The sequence below is a fragment of the Haemaphysalis longicornis genome, unplaced genomic scaffold (genome assembly GCF_048455015.1).
Source record: "Haemaphysalis longicornis isolate Haplotype H1 unplaced genomic scaffold, Haemaphysalis longicornis Haplotype H1 scaffold_8, whole genome shotgun sequence".
Taxonomy (NCBI): Eukaryota; Metazoa; Arthropoda; class Arachnida; order Ixodida; family Ixodidae; genus Haemaphysalis; species Haemaphysalis longicornis.
In genome coordinates, this window is record NW_027526445.1 from 188,228,863 (window position 1) to 188,234,947 (window position 6,085).

The following is a 6,085-nucleotide window of genomic DNA, read 5'->3' on the forward strand; positions in this document are numbered from 1 at the left end:
AAAAGAGGAGGGCAGCGGAGAAGGAGGGAGCAGTTGGCGCTACCTTAGTTCTTTCAGGGACCTTATGCTGCCCGGCCTATTGGCGCCATCTGGCAGTTAGCGCAAGAATCGTAGTCCAGGTGGAGTTGCTCTTCCGTCCGCGATGCGCCGCTGGCGCAGTGCTTGGCCGTACGCGACGCGGCCGTGTCTGATTGCAACCACTGAAGCGTGCAGGCAAAGAAAAACATCATGGAGGAATGCAGTGATGTACGAGATTACAACGTCGCCACACTATGGCTCGGAAACGAAAAGGCTCTCTATGCGTGGTTGTCAGGGTGGAAACAAAATTAAAAGCCCACAGCGTTCCACAGGTTCCCGCGAGTAGCCTACGACGGGTCTCCTAGAGCAAGGGTCGGAAATATCTGACAATAATTGACAATGATCTGGCTAAGTGCGAAGATAAGGGACAATCCCAACTAGAAGCAGCATTTCTTTGTTCCTGTCTAACCACATTTGATGCCAAAACTGTGAAAGTCTGTGATGGTGGCCTTCAGCTAGGAAGCGGCACGGAGAGGAGCGGGGTTCTGACGCCGTCCGGGGGCTACATAGGCCGCATAGTACTGCCGCAAGGGCCGCATGCAGGTTGCCGACCCTTGTCCTAGGGCAACGCCGCCTGTATAACGTTTACGGTCGCGTCAACCGAAAATAGCCTAACAACCTCTCTTCAGTTTGCTCTCTCCGGCCCTTCCCCGCGCGCTTGAACCCGCGAGCTCTCGTCTGGATCCACTTAGCAGAAGCTATCAGGAAAAATTTACTTGGTTTGTCCAATCGTTGCAGGATGGCGCCCCTGTGAGTCCATGTTTTCTCGGTGCCTGCCTGTCAATCTGCTTTTCAAGCTTTAGAGGTGATGTAAGGTGCTACCTCCGCTTAGGCGCGCGCCACCCCACGGATGAGCGAACGAACTAGGCGCCCTCCATGTTCCTTAGCAAATAAGTTGTATGCAATGAACTTCCGCTTTGTTTTTCAGGTAATTACGATCTACCCCAGCCGCAAATTAAAAGGATAAATCGTTTTTAACGCGCTGGTGGTCCCGAATGTACAACTTGGGTAACGAGACGCGTCGTAAAGAATTGTTACAGATTAGTTAATGTACAGCGGAGCGTCGTAGAAACTGTCATTCGTGAATTTCACCTCTATTATAACGACACAAAATGCTTCCAATCGAACTAACGGCCATGTGCTCAGCTGAACAGTCACCGAGCCACCACTGCGAGTAGAAGTGAAGAGCGCTAGCACGCAGACCAAGCCCATGGGAAAAGAACGCAGAAAAAATACCACTTTTTCTGTCTTCGTCCCCAACTTTTCCGTTTATTCATTTCGTATTCGCACTCAGTCGTCGTTAATTTGCCCGCAGTGAAGCGTCTTCGCAACACGCTTTTATTCGCACTGGATTGTGAAACCACACAAACTTACCCGACTCGGTAATGAGCGCTGCATGAATATGATTGCCCTTCTCAAACAGCCTTATTGCGCAAGTGTTGTCTCTTCCACAACCGCAGGCTTACTAGGCAAGCATTCCACTTTGATAGAAATAACAAGAACCATCAGCTGCCCGGACGTTATCTGCTACCCCCAAACGACGATTTCGGCGCCAGAGCTTACTCCTTCATCATCGGCATGACCAAAAGCCCTGCTTGTGATGTGTGCGCCACCAAAGAGACCATTGAACACCTTCTGTGCCATTGTGATAGATTCACAACGCCGAGGCAAGAGCTCTCCACCCCACTTCGATCGACGGCCACCCCTTCACAATTACAGACTATTATGTGTCATAGGCGTTGTCCGTCACAGGCCGAAAAGGCTACAAAAGCCTCACTTTGCTCTTTGAAGGATGCGGGCCTAACTGAACGATTTTAGGGACATTACTACAGTGCAGCGTCCATAGTTGGCCAATTTTGTCAGTCTACCGCATTAGTTTTGTGCATTTTCGGGTTTTGTGCATATGCGTGCTTTGTACTGCCTTTGTTGTTGCCATGGCCACGCCTTGTGTTTTTCTAATTTTCTTCCCCTTCTTTTCTCTTTTAATATGTACTGCGGTCCTTTCTTTCCCTTTCATTTCCCGCATCCCCACCCCGCTGAGTAGGGTAGCCAACCGGACAGTACCCTGGTTAGCCTCCCTGCCTCCCCTGTACTGTTCTTTCCTTCCTTCCTTCAGCGATGCCGCTGGCGCCGGCCCTTGAAGCATCTCCAGATGATAAAGTGTTTCACGGAGGCTGAGTTCATTACCGCTGGCTAGAACGCACTGTGCCTTTATGAAACACAGCGATTAGAGGCAGCAAAAAAACAAAATCTCAACACGGGAGGAAGGAAAAATTGTGCCACGAACCTGCATGAGCCGGGCATCTTGGTTGTTTCGCACTCTCACGAATCGCCGCCGAACTGCGACAGGAAGGACTTCGTCACACTGGCCTCTCCCTTTGTATTTCATTCTTTTATTTCTCTATTTTGTTATTTTTTTTTGTCCCGTTCTGCGCATCCCAGCTTTCCCGCTCTCTGCAATATATTGCATCTACGCTTCACCTTCGTGTTGTCGCCTCTGGCGTCATTGATCTTGCGTACGCGTCTCGTGGTTCCCACCACCGAACCCTGAGATCATCACACGCACATTGTTTCCTGGCTACGCAACGAACATGGAGTTACGTTGTGCCTTGCAGTAATGTTTCGAGTTTCTGGCGCTTTTGTACGCATCCGTTTAGGTTAAAAAAAAATCCGTGCTCTGCTCTGGCGCACGTGAAATCTTGCTGCCCTATGTCTGTTTGTCTCGCTTTTCTTTGCTCGGACCTCGCTGGCAGTCAGAGCTCCGGAGGAATATCGCGAAAATGACTAAGCAAATGCTAGGCGATTACTATGAGCACGCTCCAAGCAAGAAATCCAGCGACGAGTGCAACGGTGTAGCACGGGTGTATAAATCTACGCCGAAGATTGCCCGATGGGCTAGCTGCGACTGACTCACAAGCCCCGTTTACACTGACCCGCCGAGGGCAGGCTGAGTCGAAATAAACAGGTTTTTTGGACTCAATCCTGCCATGTATAAGCGGAAGCGGACGGGTTGGGTCGGAGAGCCGTCGCGGCGAGTCCAGAAAACCTGGGGGCAAAGGGTAGGTTGACTCGTTCGTCGGGCTGAGTCGGCGGGCCGCGAGGAGCAGAATACCGTATTTGCGTGGTTCTAACGCGCCCCCAGTTGTAACGCACGGGTAAGTTCGTGCAGGCAAATTTGAAAAACAAAAAGAATAATTTGACACCGATTACTGCACAGATGAAGATGACACGACCCCACGTACCTGGAAGAAGGCCATTATATTTGGCGTATGCAGCAGTGGAAGCCAAAAATCATCGTGCTTCATCAGATGGCTTATCCAGCTGCTGCTGGAAATAGTTATAGCGGGGAACATTTAAGCAATTTGCGGTTTTCGTGCCTTTATCTCTATAATTATAGGAGTGACGGGCTAATTGCAGGAGCCCTAAAAAATCTACAACAGCTGACCAAGGTATGCGCCATGCCATTGAGGAATTAGTGCGCCGAAATTCACTCACGTGGTGTTGACGGATTGTTTTTATTGGATTGAGTTTGATTTTGGGGGGACTTCGTGTCCGTTCCGTATGGCAATGCTGCTGGCCGATTTAAAGCCTATTTCTGTGTTCAATCCGATTGTAACGCGCGCAGAGATATTAAGGCTAGCTTTTAGCAAAAAAGGGTGCGCGTTAGAATCATGAAAATACGGTAGCTCCTTTTCCGGGAACCCCTCCGCTCCTGTCACCTTGGTTCTTTGAACGGGGTTCGTATAAACGCAGGAGGGGTCGAGGCAGCTAAACCCACCAGTCGACTCGACCTTTTCTCGTCGAGTTCACGTATCCGGGGCTACAGAGCCGTAAATCCTGCCCGATCCACTGTAGACTGAAGGAATTAAGCTGTTCGAGGTGATCTATTGTATGCTTCTCTTAACGGCGTCCCGCATGCAGCCTTTCTTTTATTTGGCATTTAGTACAGATAGCGTAGCACGGCAAGTGGTTCTCTTGATCAACACTTAGATGCCCTGAGGCAATAGCTGCATCTGCTCCATGGCCTCGGTATTGCAACAGACCATGTTTGTCACAGTCCCGCGGTGTCCGTTTGCACTTGAGAAGTGAGTTGGGGGAGGTTTATTCTGCGCACAGAGACATCATCGCAGAACGCAAGGCAGGACACGATCGCCGCCGTCTCTACACGCCAGCGGGCCAGTCGCTCCTAGAGCTGGACGGGGAACAGCTGGGTGAAGAGATAGAAGTGCTCCGCGCGATCGCTCCCTGGGACGACGTCCAGGTTCGTGTCACGAAGCCAGTCACGCGCCGACGCACGAAAGGGGATCACACGGCCCAACGAACCGCCCTTGCTGAGAGGGCTGACTTCCAGGACAACGCCATCTTCACGGACGCCGCCTGGGACCCAGACACCTTCCGGGGAGCGGTCGCTGCCGTCCGAGGACAGCAGTGGGATGCGCAGGCGTTTCAATACTGCCAAGAGCAACCTGTGAGGTCACTTGAACTGCAGGCCATCCTTTATGCACTAGAGAAGTTGACTGAATGTGCAAGGACCAGCCCACTTTCTGTGCGAGGACAAACCTTCACAATTTTTACCGACTCTTTGGACGCCCTCAAAAATCTGACGAAGACACCTAGAGCCGGCACTTTGGCGCACAACGTGAAAGTCGCTTGCGCAACCCTTCACGAGCTCTACGGCGTGATGGTGCGGGTGGACTGGGTCCCGGGGCATGCGGGCAGCATCGGAAACGGCGCCGCCCATGACGCGGCGAGCGAGCTGTTACGTTTCCGCTCGTCCCCCCTTGACACAGTCCCTCAGGCTTCGCTGCTCTTTGACCCGGACGAGGAACGCGAGCGGATGAAGATGCAAGCCAAACGAGAACTGAGGGCGAAGGTGCCGCACAATCCCCACCCACTTCCCAAAGGGCTTCCGCGCGGTGCGGAAGTGCTAATACACAAGGCTAGGACAGGTGCTGCCCTTACGGAAGATGTTCTGGTCAAGTGGCGAGCACACACTGCATCCAAAAGAGCTCGTGGCGGTGACCCACAAGTGGACATCACCGATCAGAACGAGGAGGGCGACCAGGCAGCCACTGCGACGTGCTGCACGTGCAGTACCGGTGCCTCTCCAACTTTAAGGCACCTACTGTGGGACTGCCCCGGCCTTTCGCCGCTGAGGAACAGGCACAAGGGCGCCGGCGTTACATCATTGGAAGAATGGACAACCCCGCCCCCTCACTTGGACGCCGCGAGCACGATCCTTTCTTTGTGGGAGTTCGTGCGAGCGGCAGACCTGACCGGACGACTCTGACGGCCGCCCCACTCCCTTTCCCTTCTCCCCTCTTCCCCAACTAGGCTACCAAGCCCCCCGTATCGTTAATAAAGTTTCATTCATTCATTCTGCGCACCAAACTTTCCGCAAGCTCTGCATAGTACGTGCCGAAGGATCGATTGATTACATAATCAACTGGCGGACGATGTAAATATTTATTCATTCTTCATTCACTGTTGTACTAGTTGATTTCTCAAATAGTCTATCAAATCGGACTCAGTAGCTTGGGTTGACCTTCGGATTTTTATTGGCAGTGACAATGAAACACGCGAATTGAGTACAATATTCGACATTGGGCAAAAACATACTAAAACAACGTAACTTGATTACACATGAAAAGATGTAAGATCAATGCGCTAGGAGAATGGAGTATAAAATCCACTTAATACTGCTGAAAAACACCGAAAAACATTCACGAACATGGCTCAGGCATGCATAGAATGCATTACGAAAAGGCAGGTTAAAAACCGCTATGGCCACCCATGCAAAATAAACAGTAATCAACTTCGAATTCAGTGGACTATAACTGCACTGAACAGCGCAGAGGTCACAGCACTGAATTGCACAGTTGGGCGGCTAGGCGGGGCGGCCTCAGTAACTAAAATATGGCCATGAACGAAAAATCCGCTCACAGGATACCAACAATATATTCACGGCCCGTCGCTACAAAACCTACAATGATACAAGAGTGAAAGA